Raw genomic sequence first — 17204 nt, 5'->3', positions numbered from 1 at the left:
GTAGAACATCTTTTAATGTGCTTATTGGTCATATGTGTATCTTCGGTGAAGTGTCTGTTCAATTCTTTTGCCCATTTTTAAATTGGGTTGTTTCTTTTTTACAAATGAATTTTGAGAATTCTTTATATATTCTGAATGTAAGTCTTGTTGGATATGAGATTGGCAAATATTTTCTCCCTTCTGTAGTTTGTCTTTTCATTCTTTTAACTGTCTTTTGCAGAGCAAAGTTTTACATTTTTGTAAGTCTATTTTACTATTTTTTAAATGGATTATGCTTTTGGCATTATGTTTAACCACTCTGCTTAACCTTAGGTCACAAATATTTTCTCAAATATTCTCAATGTTTTAATTCTAAATGTGTTTTATTCTAAATGTTTTAATAGTTTTGTGCTTTACACTTAGATGTTTTTGAGTTATTTTTTGTGTAAGGTTTGGGATTTAGGTTAGGGTTATTATTATTATTATTATTTGGCATGTAGATATCCTATTGTTCTAACAACTGTTTTTGAAAACACCATTCTTTCTCCATTTAATTGCTTTTGCACTTTTATAAAAAAAATCAATTGGCCATATTTGTGTGAGTCTATTTCTGGCCTTTCTATTTAATCTAAGTGTCTGTACTTTTGCCAATACCATACTGGCTCAGATACTGTAGTTTTCTAGTAAATCTTAAAATAGGCTAAAATGATTCCTCCAACTTTGGTCTTCAAAATTGTTTTGGCTATCTAGTTCCTTTGCATTTCAGTGTAAATTTTAAAATCAGATGGTGTATATCTATAAAAAATTCTGCTGGGATATTGATTAGAATTTCATTAAATCTATAGATCAATTTAGGCAAAATTGACATCATTACTATGTTGTATTTTCCAGTCCATGAACACAGAATGCCTCTCCACTTATTTAGGTCTTCTTTGATTTCTGTATCAGCACTAGCAGTTTTAAGCATACAGATCATGTCCATGTTTTTGGTAGATTTATACCTGAATATTTAAATTTTTTGGAGCCACTATAAATGGTATAATTTTAAGTTCAAGTTTCTATTTGACAATTGCTAGAAACTGATATTTTTCTGTTGATCTAGTATCCTGTGACCATTCTAAAACTTGCATTTTTGTTCCGTGAAGTCTTTGTAGATTCTTTAGGGTTTTCTATATAGACAACTATGTTGTCTGCAAATTGGGACAGTTTTCTTTCTTTCTTTACAACATGAATGCCATTTATTTATTTTCCTTGCCTTACTTCACTGCCTAGGACTTGCAGTACAATGTTGAATATGTGTGGTGAGAGTGGACATCCTTGCCTCATACTTCTTCTTAGGAGAAACTGTTCAGCCTTTCACCATTTAGTATGATATTAGCTCTAAGTGTTTCATAGATTGCCCTTATCAGGTTAAAGGTGTTCCTCTCTATTCCCAGTTTGCTGAAAGTTTTTGTTATGAATGGACGTTGAATTTTGTCAAATGCTTTTTCTGTATCAATTAATGATGCTCATGAACATTTTCTTCCATGGACTATCAGCATGATAGATTACATTGATATATTTTTTAGAATATTTAAAGATATATATTATAATTAAATAATATAATTATAATATGAAAAAATATTTTTTAAAGATATATATATCTCCTGTCTCTGTCTCTCTGTCTGTATATATGTGTACACACACACACACACACACACACACACACTTTATTTTTAGGACAGTTTAAGGTTCATGGCAAAATTGGGCAGAGTACAGAAAATTCCCACCTCCCTCTCCCTCTCCCCACACACAACCTCTCCCATCATCAACATCTTGAATCAGTATAGTACATTTATTTATTATAATCAATGAGTCAGCACTGACACATTATTATCAACCAAAGGCCACAGTTTACATTGGAGTTTACTCTTTGTGTTATATATTCTGTGGATTTTGACAAATGTATAATGACAAGTATTCACCCATATAGTATCATACAAAATAATCTCATTGCCCTAAAAATCCCTTATGTTCTACCCATTCATCTCTTCCTTCCCCAACCCTCTGGCAATCACTAATCTTCTTACTGCCTCCATAGTCTTGCCTTATCCAGAACACTATATAGTTGGAATCACCCAGTATGTAGCCTCTTCAGATTGGCTTCTTCACTTAGTAATATATCTTTAAGTTTCCTGTATGTCTTTTCATGGCTTAATAACTCATTTCTTTTTAGTGATGAATGATATCCCATTGTATGGATGTACCACCATTTATGTATCCATTCATCTACTGAAGGATATCTTGGTTGCTTCCAAGTTTTAACAATTATGGATAAAGCTGCTATAAATATCCATGGGCAGGTTTTTGTGTAGACATATGTTTTCAACTCATTTGAACAAATACCAAGGAGTATGATTGTTGGATTGCATGGAAGAGTATATTTAATTTTGCAAGAAACTGCCAAACTATATCCCAAACTGGCTGCACCATTTTGCATTTCCATCAACAATGAACGAGAGCTCCTGTTGCTCCACATCCTCATCAGCATTTGTTGTTGTCAGAATTTTGGATCTTAGCCATTCTAATAGGTGTGCAGTGATATCCCCTTTTTTTAATTTGCAACTCCCTAATGAAGTCTGATGTTGAGCATCTTTTCATATGCTTATTTGCCACCTGTAGTTTTCTTTTTTATTTTTTTAAAGTTTATTTATTTTGAGAGAGCATGTGCATGGAAGGGTCAGAGAGAGGGAGAGAGAATCCCAAGCAGGCTCTCCACCATTAACACATAGCCCGATGTAGGGCTCAAACTCACAATGGTGAGATCATGACCTGAGCCGAAGCCGTACACTTAACCGTACACTTAACCGACTGAGCCACCCAGGAGCCCCTGTAGGTCCTTTTTGCTGAAGTGTCTGTTCAGATCTTTTCCCCATTTTAATTGGGTTGTCCATTTTCTTATTGTTGAGATTTAAGAGTTCTTTGTGTATTTTGGGTAACAGTCCTTTATCAGACATGTATTTTGCAAATATTTTCTCCAGTCTTTGGTTGGTCTACTTATCCTCTTGACAGTGTCTTTCTTATAGCAGAAGTTCATAACTTTAATAAAGTCAAACTTTTCAATTTTTTCTCTCATAGGTCATGGCTTTGGTGTTGTATCTAACGTTTATTTGTTTTTTGGGACAGAGAGAGACAGAGCATGAACGGGGGAGGGGCAGAGAGAGAGGAAGACAGAATCGGAAGCAGGCTCCAGGCTCTGAGCCATCAGCCCAGAGCCTGAGGCGGGGCTTGAACTCACGGACCGCAAGATCGTGACCTGAGCTGAAGTCGGACGCTTAACCGACTGAGCCACCCAGGCGCCCCTGGTGTTGTATCTAAAAAGTCACCACCAAACCTAAGGTCATTGAGATTTTCTCCTATGTTATCTTCTAATAGTTTCATAATTTTGCATTTTAGATTTAAGTCTAAAATCCACTTGAGTTAATTTTTGTGAAAAGTGTAAGGTCTGTGTCTAGCTTCTTTTTTTTTTTTCTTTGCATATGGATATCCAGTTGTTCCAGTGTCATCTTTTGAAAAACCTATCCTTTCTCCATTCAATTGTCTTTGTTCTTTTGTCAAAGATCAGTTGACTATATATATATATATATTTTTTTTAACTATATTTTTGTGGATCTATTAACTGTTTAGTGAATATTGAGCCAGCCTTGAATTTTTGGTCATGATATGTTATCCTTTATGTTTTCCCTTATATATATTCTGTAATATATACTTATATATTATATATTACTGAATTCAGTTTTATAATATCTGTTGAAGAACTTTGCATCTGTATTTGTGAGAGCTATTAGTTTGTAGTTTCCCTTTTTGGATTGTCTTTCTTTGGCTTTATTATCAAGGTAATGACAGCTACTGAAAGAGATGGAAAACATTCTCCTCTCTTATATTTTCTGGACAGCTACTGCTTTTTTTTTTTTTTTAATGTTTATTTTTGAGAGAGAGAGACAGAGCATGAGTGGGGGAGGGGTAGAGAGAGAGGGAGACACAGAATCTGAAGCAGGCTCCAGACTCTGAGCTGTCAGCACAGAACCCGATGCAGGGCTCAAACTCACGAGCTGAGAGATCATGACCTGAGCCAAAGTCAGATGCTTAACTGACTGAGCCACCCACGTGCCCTGGGCTACTGCTTCTTAAAAAGCTGACACCATATTGTAATCAAACCAATTGCACAAAGTAATGCCACTCTCTCAACATTTTTTTTAATCCATGAAATTATTCAATAGCAGATATTTCATTTTTTGAAAATTCTTCCTGTTAGGAGTAGAGCCACCCTATAAAAGGAGATTTAGAGCTTGCTAAATTTCTGTCCTAATAGTTTTTGGTTTGTCTGTCTGTTTGTTTTACCTAATCTTGGGAGATGCTAAAAAATTCTTGGAGTTTGGTAAAATGACTTCTACTATCTGGAATCCTAATTCCATTGGATTGAGATTTATAAACAATTTATAAAGGCCTAATACATCTCAAAAACCACTTAATCTTCATACATCCTTCTGAAGAAAACAGTTTAAGGGAAAATACATCATTGAGAGTAAATATCAATAGCTGTTATTATAATGAAAAATAAAATTCATGATGATTATTGTGTAAACAATGACTTAAAGATTTTTTTTTTTTTTGTGGAGCAAGTGACATAGGGAGGGAGAGCAATTTTACATAAATAAAGGCATAGAAGTGTGAACTATTGAGGGAAATTGGTAATCAGCAACATTACTTGCCCTGAAAATAGGAAGTATGAAGGGGAGTAGTAGAAAATAAAATTGGAATGGCAGTTAAAGAGCCTTGCATGATAAGCCTTTACAATTCACTGACTGCTTGCTCTTAGATTTTGAGCAGAAGAGGTAATATAGAAGTGGTTAAGGACCAAGCTCCACAGTCAGACAAATCTGAGTTCCACACCTAGTTCTGCCATGTGGTAGCTGTGTTTCTTTTTCAAGAGATTTAATTTCTCTAAGCTTTTGTTTTCTTATCTACAGAATAGGGTTAATGACAGTACCTACTACAAAGGGTTATTGTGAAGATTAGATAAGATGATGTATGATGAGCCTGGTGCCTGGCACATAGCAAGTATTCAATAAATATTAGCGACTGCCTGATCAGAACTTCAGGAGTATTAACCTGGCAGCAGTGTGCATAAATGGTATAAGCCTATGGCTTCCCTTTTTAAAACAGAACCAGGGCCTTTCAAGATCTGTGCCAAGAATATTTCACAAGTCAGACTCTCTAGGTGGAATTTCATGTCTCTGAAGTTGAATTAACAAGATTTAGAGGCTACTATGACTGAAGGTCAGAGGAGAAGGAGTCATGATTGCATTACTATTTTCTATATTCCAGTGTTCCAGTGTACTCTATTACTTTTTTTCATGTTTATTTATTTATTTTGAGAGAGAGAGAGAGAGAGAGAGAGAGAGAGAGGAAGTGACAGAGAGACAGAGAGAGAGAGCGAGAGAGAGAGAGAGAGAGAGAGAGAGAAAGAGAGAGAATCCCAAGCAGGCTCCTTGCTGTCAGCACAGACCCGGACACTGGGCTCAATTCCATGATCTGTGAGATCACGACTTGAGCTGAAATCAAGAGTCAGACACTCAGGAGCACCTGGGTGGCTCAGTCAGTTGAGTGTTTGACTTCAGCTCATGATCTCACGGTTCATGGGTTTGAGCCCTGTGTCATGCTCTGTCCTGACAGCTCAGAGCCTGGAGCCTGCTTCAGATTCTGTCTCCCTCTCTCTTTGCCCCTCCCCCGCTCACACTCTGTCTCTCTCAAAATTAAATACACATTAAAAAGAAAAAAAGAGTTGGACACTCAACCGACTGAGCCACCCAGGCGCCCCTGTACTGTTCTTTTTAAGAACCAAAATGGAGGTATTCTTGTTGGGGCAATACTATTATTTCAGACACTGGTCAGTAGCTTTACTCTTCTTCGCTCTTTTCAAATCCTCCTCCCTTCTGCTACTCCAGCCGGCTCCTCATCACTGCCACCACAAGCCACCCCATCCCCTCTTTACTACCCAATTCCAGCAACTCCCTTCTTCCAAATACCCTCATCTTCCACCACACTCCCACAGGAAAAATGCTGAGCAAGGACTAGGAAGGAGGAGGCTGTGAAGTAGGAAATGTCCCCATAGGAGATGTGGAAGAGTCAGACCCAGTTAGGGTCATTTCTCTTGGGCTCACAGGGGAGAAGTAATTTTCAATAGAGGCAGTAGTCCTGAAAACTCCATGAGGAGCTAAACTGGGCAGGAAAGTCTTAAAGCTCTTCCAGACCAACACATCAGAGATGATGGATGTGTTTGGGAGGGAGTTGGGGAGAAGTGAAGTTGAAGAAAGCCACAGAGATAGGAGTGGCCAAAAAGACATTTGTAAGGTGTTTATAATTTTTGTTTTAAAATGTGTTAAATAATAGCTTAATTAATTTTTTAAAACTTTAATGAAATTTTAAGAAATTCAGAACATGTAAAAAGTAAAATCCAGCGTCTTGGTCTTGCAAGAAATTATAGTAGAAACATTAATAATACAATTTTGCCCTAGTATCATAACTACTCGCTGAGAGCAGAATCAAAGAAGTGTGAAAGACCATTGAGGGCAGTTATAAAAATAAGGAATGTCATCAGGACTATAAACATTGTCCTGTACTGTAAGATATGATGTCATAATTAGAGTCCCAAATTGTTTTCCTCTCTCCCTACTCCTCTTTCTTTCTTTCTTTCTTTCTTTCTTTCTTTCTTTCTGAGAGAGAGGGAGGAAGATATCATAGTTTTCCTTTGCCTTCCTTTGATATCAGCTCCAAGTACCAAAAACTGGACTTTATTTCATTAAGTGTTCAGAATTTGTAAGGTAAAAATAAAATTGCTAACAACAACAACAATACCAAAATTCTGCTAACTCACATGCCTCTAAGCAAAAACCCTCTTCTATTGTTGCTTCTGATTTGCTTGACCAGGACACCAGATGAATAGTTAAGACTCTTTTAGTGCAGACCCTGACTCAACTAGGCTTGAGGAAAAGGTAATTTATTGCCTCCTGTAACTGAAAAGTCCAAGTTTTAGTCATGACTGGTTCCAGGGTCCCAAATCATAACACCAGAACCTGGGTTCTTCCTTTCTCTGTCTCTCCATCTCTTTGTTCTTGTTTCCTTTACATGGGTTTCATTTTCTAGCTGGATTCTTCCCCATGATACCCCACATGAGTCTGGCCTTACACCTTTTTTTTTTTTAAGTAACATTATCCTATAAGATATAGTTCATGCAAAAACAGACAATTTAATGAAGTAAAAGATAAGTGTTAATACTAATGTTCAACCTTGCTAGAAATCTAAGATTTGCAATTTTTTTGGCATAGGTATGAAAAAAGCTATTATTAAAGATAATTCTCAGTGTGTAAGAGATGTAGGGGGCTGGACACCCTCATTTACAGTGAGGGACACATTTGGACATACTTTCAGAAAAGCTATAGCAAGATTTTGTTTGTTGTGACAAAAACTAAGTTTAAACTAGTTTAAACAAAAAAAAGGGGTTTTTTTTGTTTTTGGTTTTTTTTTTGTTTGTTTGTTTGTTTTGTTTTGGCTCATGTGTGAAAAAGTCCAAGGAATGGAAGTGGCTTTATACGAAGTTGGATCCAGTAGTTCAAATGATTCATTCTGTCTCTACCTCTGTCTCTGCCTTTCATTGCTTGCCTCTGCGTGGCTATATTCTCAGGCTCTCTATGTATGCATGGTAAAGAGATAGCTGCTGTAGACCCAAGTTTACATTGTTCTTACTCCTTGCTGTCTGGGTCAAGGAGATGGAGTTCTCTTACTGGCTAGACCAGGTCACCATCTCAACTCTGGAGCCTGGGAGCTGGATCAGCTCCATCTGAGCCACATGTTTGGGGTAGGATTACTATAGAATGGGAAAGGATTTTCCAAAGGCAGGAGAGCTGGGAAGGCAAATCTATGTCCATACCATGGACAATTTGGCACTATGTACCCAAAGTCTCTAGAATATACAGGTCTCTGAGCTTAGTAACTCCAATTTTAGGACTTAATTCTAATGAAAGGACCAGAAACAAATTTTTATTCCTGCTGTGCCTGTGGTGATGGGTAGGAAGCAGAGAAGGAGGCCACTCTGGCCTTACATCCTAACAACCTAGCAACCCCATTAGGGCTGTAGGCAAAGTTCTGGGTAGGGCTTTCAGTGGCCCACTTTGGGCCACATTTGCATTTCAGGATCAGTCACTGTGGCCAAGGACTGGCCAGATCTTGGCTATGTGCCCATTCTTAGACTTTGTGGGTAGTATTAGTCCTACAAAAACCACAAAACTGAAAGTTAGAGAGACCTAGTTTCCCCCAAAGCAAATCAGGGTGCTTCTGCCTAAAGAAGAAATAGACGGTGACCAAGCAAAAACAATTGACGTTCACTACATCAGATAACTAAACCTGTTAGAACTGCATCTGGAATCATGGCGAATTTACTCTAAGTGAGGATCCAGGAAAGTTTCCCCAAAATAAAGTCTGTCAACTCTGGTATATAAACTTTGTGACAGATATTTTGGTAGTTCCAAGTGGTTTTGCAGAGCTGAGGGCAAAGAGACATTCTTTTACAGAATCATCTTCCTCTCTGTCAGCTCTCTAAGTACAAGCATTTTTTAGGGTTTTATTCTCTGAATAATTAAGTTGTCACATAAATGATCTCTGGAGAAGATGAGTTGTACCATAATCTGACAAGCTGTATTTCTCTTTCCGAATTGCACCAGCAAGTCATTAGGTTTCCAAGAGAACCTCACAGGATACTTAAGCCACCGAGAATACAGATACAACAACTCCTAAGTGTAGTATTTAAGAACTAAAGGAATCTGCAATTGCTTTCCAGAATGCAGCTAATTTTCAAAATGAAGAGTCAATTCAATAAATATCAACTGAATACTTTCACTACTGATTGCTTCCACAGTATTCATATCTGCATTTTCCCAATGATTGTACCCACGTTTTGCTTAAGGAAAGCCATTCATGGCCAAATGGTTTGGGTGTGATAAATCCCACCTCTGGCTTTAGAGGTAGGAGGGTCTAATTGACTTATGGCAATACTCCTGGTCATGATAATTCATTCAAGGGTGGAAATGCCCCAATTCAAGCCAATTATACTCAATCCTTGGACATCTATTTGAATGATAAGAATATCTCTTTCTCTCCCCTATCCTCTTTAATTGAATATAAATCCACAAGCATATAACTTCAGGAACTACCGGCAGCCATCCTGCATCAGGAAGGGAGAGTTTGCCTGAGAATGAAGCCAGTCTCAAGAAAGACTAAAAGAGAAAAACCTGGTCACATTATTTGAGATGCTGGATTTGAGTTGTGCTGGTCACATTGAGTTGCTAGATCATGCCATGCCTGAAGCAACATACTTGTGGACTTTTGGGTAACATGCCCCAATAAATCCCCTTTACTTTTTAAAGTCTGAGTAGGATTCTCTGCTACCTGTAATTCTGACACCATCCCCAACTGCAAAACAATTCTGATGTTAACCACTCAGAGTTGGTGTCAGACTCTGCAGGTTTAAGGGCACAGTCCTCAGCAAGACTGCCCTTACTTCAGACATCAGCCAAACTTTGGGGGCCTCCAGACCACTCACACTTTGGTCTAACTGGTGAAAATTCAGAGGTGCCCATGACCCCCTCATGTTAAAAAATTTACAAGAATTGCTCACAGAACTCAGGAAGGTGCTATATGTACAATTACAGCTTTACTTTAAAAATACAAATCTGGGTCAGCCAAATGAAGAAATGCACAGGGTGAGGTCTGGGAGGGTCTTAAACACAGAACTTCCATGCCTTCTCCCTGTTGAGTCCAGACCCATCACCTTCTCAGCACACCTGTGTTCACTACCCAGGAACTTCTCTGAACCTCAGTGTCCAGAGATTTTACTGGGATTTCATTACATAGGCATGATTGTTTGGATTGTTGGCCACATGACTAAACTCAATTTCCAGCTATGTGAAAGATGCTTCCTCAAGCTCTCCCTCTTTTTTGTTGCCTGTGCCTCTTATTAGTTCAGTGTCTCATCTTAGTTCTCACTCTTATTCCATGCCAGATTCCTACAGCTTTGGCCTCACTCTGCCAGCTTCCCTGCTTTGATTAAGCCCTGGGGGACGGGCTTAGTCTGGAACAGCAGGGGTAGAATTTCTTTGAGCCCATTTAACCTGCAAAGTCTGAAGACATTCTTGAAGATCCCCATTATCTGAAACAGAGTATATAGTTAAGGGAACATTTAAGTTGTTTCTCATCACTCCTTTTCCTTCTTATAAATTTTTTTGAATTTCGTGCCATTCATCCACTCATCTTTTCTCCCCTCCCAATGCAATTATCTTCCAAACTCTTGGCCATTTTCCTCATTCTCTAAAAAGCACCTGGCTCACGGCCTTCCTCCCCGCTCAACTTCTGCCATTCTCTTGGGCAATTCTAAGGTCCATATGGCTTTCTCAGTTTCATGTTCTCATTATCTCCAATCCGATAAATTTCTTGTCAGCTCCAAATCATCCATAATCTTCTTCTCTTTTCATGCTACAATCTCTCCCTAGGCTCTCTTATGGCTTTACACACAATCTGTGTGTGTTCGTGACTCCCAGTTATTTTTCTAGCCCAGACCTCTCTTCTGAAATCCATACCTCAATATTCAATTGCCTTTTTGGCATATCCCCTTACATATCTCATATTCATGCATCTCATATCTACCCTCTCAAAACTTATCTATTTTCTCCTGACTCTCCTCTGGCAAATCTCCTGCATTTCAGCAAATTATCCCACCAGCCATTTAGTTGTGCAATCTACCTTCTTCATCCCTTTGTTTATTCTATCACTAAGTCCTATCCATTTTACCTCTAAGATGTATCTTGAATCTATTTATTTCTCACCATCCCCACACTATCACCCCAGCCCAAACAATCATCACCTTTTGCTTGGACTATTGCAATAATGTCCATCTGGTCTCTCTGCATTCATTCTTACATCCCTTCAATTCACTCTTTACACAGGAAGCATTATGACTCTTTTCTAATACAAATTTTATCTTGTTATTTTCCTACTTAAAACCTGTTAGAGGCTTCCTATTTTTCTTAGGATAATATTCCAGATCCTTTGAATGTTCAACAGGGGCTTACGTGATCTGGTTTCCACAGTCTTTTTCACATGTTCTTCTGCCACAACCTCTCCTCATTCACTGGGCCAGTCACACTAGCCTTCTGTCTTCTCTGAAGATGCCAAGCTCTCTTATGTCTCAGAGTATTCATGAACACAGTTCCTTCTACCTTGAACATTCTCCATGCCCTAGTTCCACCTCCATATACCTGATACTGTGTGACAGGAGCTATGCCCCAAATAAGGAAACACCTCTCTTCTCTGAAGAAGTTCATAGTTTAGGGTTGCCTGGGTGGCTCAGTCGGTTAAGCATCTGACTTTGGCTCAGGTCATGATCCTGCAGTTTGTGAGTTTCAGCCCTGTGTCAGGCTCTGGGCTGACAGCTCAGAGTCTGAAGTCTGCTTTGGATTCTGTCTCCTGCTTTTTCTGCCCTTCCCTTGCTGGCACTTTGTCTCTTGTTCTCTCTCAAAAATAAACATTAACAAAAATAAATAGGTGTGCCTAGGTGGCTCAGTCAGTTAAGTTTCTGACTTCGGTTCAGGTCATCATTTCACAGTCCATAGGTTCAAGCCCTGCACTGGGCTCTGTGCTGACAGCTGGAGCATGGAGCCTGTTTTGGATTGGGTGTCTCCCTCTCTCTCTCTGCCCCTCTCCTGCTCCCACTCTCTCTCTCAAAAATGTATAAATGCTTAAAAAAATTTTTTTTAATAATAAATGAGTTTAAAAAAAAAGCTCACAGTTTAATAAGAGACATGCATAGGGGCACTTGGGTGGCTCAGTTGGTTGAGTGTCCTAGGATCAAGCCCCACGTCAGGCTCCAAGCTGAGTGTGGAGACTGCTTATGATTCTCTCTCTCTCTCTCTCTCTCTCTCTCTGCTCTCCTCTCCTCTCTCTCTCCTTCTGCCCCTATCCCCCACTCATGCACTCTTTCTAAAAGAAAAAAAAAAGAGACATGCATATATGCAAAAAAACTCACCACTTATAATAAATGCAATAGAAGTATGGCCACAGGAAGATATTTATCTGTCTCTTAGAGTTAGGAAAGGGCACTTAAGTAAAAGAACCAGCATGTCTTAAAGACAGAGGCAAGGACATGAGGAGATATTACAAGTTTGTACTACTGGAGGGTTATGATAAGAAGATGGTAGGAGACACCTTGGATGCTGTGTAAAGGGGCTTGAACTCCATCCAATATGCAAAGAAGGTGTACCCTACAAAGAGTTTTATGAAGGAGAGACATGAATATCAAATTGGTAGTACTTTGAAAGAAAGGCCTGGATAAAAGAAGGTTAAAGTAAAAGTCAAGTAGGAGAATATTATAATAGTCCCAGCAACTGATGATGGCAACTGAATAAAGGCAAAAGTAGTGAGAACAGAGAGAAGGTGGACTGAAGATATCTTTAAGAGGTAGAATTGATAGTACTTGATGACTGAACAAAACAGGTAAATTTCTTGTCCTTATAGAGCTTGCATTCTAGAATGAGAAGGTAGATAATGCCCAATAAACAAATACATACATGATAGGATCCTTGTACTGTTACAAGCTGTGAAAGAAAATGAAGCAGAGTAAAAGCACAGCAAATGAAGGAGAGAGTTACAGATAGAGCAGTCCCTGTAAGGAGGTGACATTTGAACAGAAAGTAAATGAGCCACATGAACATCTGAAGAAAGACTATTTCGGGAAGAGAGAACAGCAAGTGCAAATGGCCAGAGATCGGATATGTTGGTCATATGTTTGAAGAATAACAACAAGACTAGTATGCTTAAAGCATGGAAAAAAAGGAAAGGAAGAGTGGAAGGAGATAAGGTCAGAATACACCAAGAGGTCAGATGTTGAGTGCCTCATAGATAATGAAAAAACTTTGGATTTTATTTCAGTGTATTGCGAATCACTGGAGGGATTTGAACAAGGGAGTGGCACGTTCCATCTTATACTGTTAACAGGATCACTCCCAGTAGACTATAGTCAGGGAAGTGTGGAAGCTGGATAGCCGGTTAGGAGGAAGGGATCTAGGTGAAAGGTGATGGTGGTTTGGACTAGAGTAGAAGTGATCAAGGTGGTGAGAACTGGTCACAATTGGGATATGTTTTGAAGGCAGAGCTGATGTAATGTGTTGACAGATTGAATGAGGGTAGAGAAGAGTCAACAATGATCCCAATATTTCTGCCTTGAGCAACAGGCTGAATCATGGAGCCATTTACTGAGATGGAGAAGATTGAAGGGAATTAGGTTTGATAGACAGGGACTGAAGAATTTAGTTTCAGACATGTTTAGTTTGGAATACTGTTAGACATTCGAGTAACTACTAGAGATAGGAGTCTGAAGTTGAGGGGAGAGGTTGAGCCTGTAGATTATAATTTTTGGAATCATTAGCATGCAGATGACATTTAAGATGATAGAATTGGTTAAGACTTTCTAAGGTGAATATAAACAAAAATTGAGTAGAAGTCCAAGGATGGAACACTGGAATACTCCAATACTTAAAGGTTGAAAAAAGATGATCCAACAAAGAAACTAAGAAGGAGTGACTAGTGAGATGAGAAGAAAATAAGTAGAGGGTGGGAGCCAGGTAAAGACAACTTTTCAAGAAAAAGGAAATGATCACCTGGCCAAGCTGCTGTTGGGTCATGTAAATTGAGAATTGGATTTGGCAACATGAAGGTTATTGGTGACCTTGATAAGAGGTCTCAGAAGAGTTTATAAAAGATAAAACGTTTATAAAACGTTTATAATAGATTTTATGTATCATAAAGGTTAAGATACACTTAAGAAAGAAAGAAAGTGAGAAGTTTCACCATATAAAGGGAACAGAGAGGTATTGCAGTAGCTGGAGAGACATGCTGTCAAGGCAGAGAGGTTTTTGTTTTTGTTTTTGCTTTTAAGAAGGGAGAGAAGATTGGTGATCCATGAGGCAGGGGGAATTAGTGTGGAGGCAAAGTCCTTGCATAGGTGAGTTCTCTAGACACTTTTATATTTAGGCCAAGAGCTCAAGAAAGAGGTGGAGACTGGAGATACATATTTTGAAGTGATTAACTTATATATGAAAGGGACAAAGGTGGGAGTGGATAAGTTGTTCGAAGAGAGGGAAAACAGAAGCCAAGGACAGAACCCTAAGGTATAAAAAAGTTTAAGGGGCTCCTGGTGGCTCAGTCAGTTAAGCATCCAACTCTTTTCAGCTCAGGTTATGATCTCACAGTTCTTGGGTTTGAGCCCTGCACTGGGCTCTGCACTGGCAGTGCAGAGCCTGCTTGGGATCCTCTTTCTCTTTCTCCCTGACCCTCCCCTGCTCACACTCTCTATCTCAAAATAAATAAATACTTTAAAAATTAATTTAAAAAATTTAAAGGAATAAGGGGAGAAGGAATGTCCTCTATTTTCCAATTATTTTTATGCACATAGCACATGGCACATTGTTTTATCTCTCATGCTTGGAAAGCCCTCCCTTCCCTGGATTCATACCCATCTCTCATAGTACTTTATGTGAATCTTTATTAGCACTTGTTTCACTGCATTTACATTATAGGTCTTCTTTTTCCATCATCCTGAAAGCTCCCTCTGCCAAAAACTTTATTCATCTTTATATCTACAACTCTTAACATAATGCATAGTAAGTGCTAAATAAATGGTGCATGGAACAGAGGGAAGTTAATCCACAAATAGAATGTGAAATATATAAGTATTAGAAAGTGTCAATATGCATTTTATGACTCTAAAAGAAATATACATGTTGGAAAGAATTCACCAGTGAAGCCATCTGGAGTTTCATTTGTAGAAGATTTTAAATGATGAATTCAGTTTCTTTAAAATATAAAATACGGAATTTTTTTTTTTTTAACATTTATTTATTTTTGGGACAGAGAGAGAGCATGAACGGGGGAGGGGCAGAGAGAGAGGGAGACACAGAATCGGAAACAGGCTCCAGGCTCCGAGCCATCAGCCCAGAGCCCGACGTGGGGCTCGAACTCACGGGCCGCGAGATCGTGACCTGGCTGAAGTCGGACGCTTAACCGACTGCACCACCCAGGCGCCCCCGGAATTTTCTATTTATTATTGTTTTAGTCTTAGTAAGTCTGTTTCTCAATAAAATTTTCCATTTCATCTATATCGTCAAATTTATTGGTAAAAAGTTGTAACATCTTCTTATATTTTCAGTCTATAGGACCTGTACTGATGTCCCCCTTTTTATTGCTGATATTGGTAATGTGTTTTTATGCACTCTTCCTTGATTAATCTTGCTAGGAGTTGATTAATTTTTTAGCTCTTTTGAAGATTATAAGTTTTGGCTTTGTTGACTGTCAATAAGTGTTGGCTCTTGTATGTCTGCTTTCTATTTCACTGATTTCTGATTGTATCTTTATTTCCTTTTACTTCCTTTTTCTTTTTACTTTCTTTGCATAAATTTGCTGTTTCTTTCTCTAAATTTCCCTGTGAGCTCTGAATCCTATGGGTAGTTCTCTAGACAAAGTGGCCCATTAGTGGAATCCCAAGTCTCAAAGAAATGAGCCTGATTTATTACCCCAGATGCTCAGTCATTAGCTAGGACTAGGTTGTGAGAAGCATGGCCTCAGTTGTCAACATATTGGTGGATCAAGGTCAGTAGTTGGGGCCATTGATTAACTATGCTCTGCAAAGGGAATTCAGGGACCCATTTTCAGAACCACATTTCAACTCCTTTGCCCCAAAGATTTATTTCTTCATGCAGGTTTGGGGAGAAGCTCTTCCATGGTTCCCATGGGCCTCTCTTCCTGAAAGGAAACTTAGAAAAGGAAGGTTAGTAGGATGGACTACAGAAATTGATCTAGAGGTCACAAGTGATACTCATCCTCTCCCTTTTCCACTATCCACTCTAAATTCCTCTCACTTGCAGTTATCATCTTAGCAGGTCTTGGTGGGTTTTGTGGTGGTATAATCCAAAGCTTTATTCCTGGTCTGAGATTTTGGTAACTATACTTTTGTCAGGTCATGGTCGCTGCATATGTTCAGTTACAGTGGGGCAAGGGAGTGTCAGGAGATGTCCAAGGGAACCACATGAATTCTGCTAAAAACAAACAAACAAACAAAACCAAAAACAATGCTACCTTTTCCTATTGATCAGGGTCAATTATCCTTGTCATGATTGTGACTCCTCTTTTTGCCTACTGGTCTCAGGAATAATGAGTCCAAAGTGCAGAAGTCATAGCTTGTGGTTCAAAGGGACCCTTGCTGTGTCCTTTAATAGGAGTGCAATCTCTTTGATGACCAGTACCACCAGCCCCAACCCTATCAATCCCAGATTTGTGGATATGGGAAGCACAATATCCTCTAGTGGGTCATTGGCAGTAAAAGTAAATGGGGGTGTTCCTACATCCATTTCTTAGTGGATCCATGTATTTTTTCTATTGGGAGTCATGAAGACCTCTGATTTATTTGTATAACACATCCTGAATTATAACTCCCAATTTTTTTCAGAATGTTATCCTTGAGTGGCTTTTCACCTGTGCCTTTAGAATGTCATTCTGGCTTTCTATGAGGTCAGCTTTTTCTGGATGGTATGGTATGTCCAGCGGATCCCATGGCCATGGGTCCACTCCCACACCTCTTTTACCATGAAGCAGGTACCCTGGTCAGATGCTATGTTACATAGGATTCTACATCTGTCGATCAGGCATTCCATAAGCCCCAATATAGTAATGTTGGCTAAGGATCTGTGGGTGGAAAGGAAAACCCATACCCAGAATAGCTGTATATCTCTGTGAGAATGAACCACGGACTCCTTCAAGATGGAAGGGACCCAATGTAGTCAACTTGTCACTGAGTATCCAGTTGGTCTCCTTGAGTAATGGTGCCATACTGGGGACTCAGCATAAGTCTCTGTGATGACAGATTGGACATTACGGCATCAGTAGCTGTATCAGTCTTGGAAATTTGGAGTCCAAGCTTTTGGGCCTGTACATAGTCTCCATCCCTGCCACAAAGGCCCCTCCATTTATGTGCCTGTATTAGTTTCTTAGCACTGCCTTAACAAAGTACCACACATTTGGTGATTTAAACAACAGATATGTAATTATCTTACGGTTCTGAAAGCTAGAAGTCTGAGCTCAAGATG

This window comes from Prionailurus bengalensis, chromosome C1, assembly GCF_016509475.1.
Source record: "Prionailurus bengalensis isolate Pbe53 chromosome C1, Fcat_Pben_1.1_paternal_pri, whole genome shotgun sequence".
In the NCBI taxonomy this organism is placed as follows: domain Eukaryota; kingdom Metazoa; phylum Chordata; class Mammalia; order Carnivora; family Felidae; genus Prionailurus; species Prionailurus bengalensis.
This window is presented reverse-complemented; position numbering follows the sequence as displayed.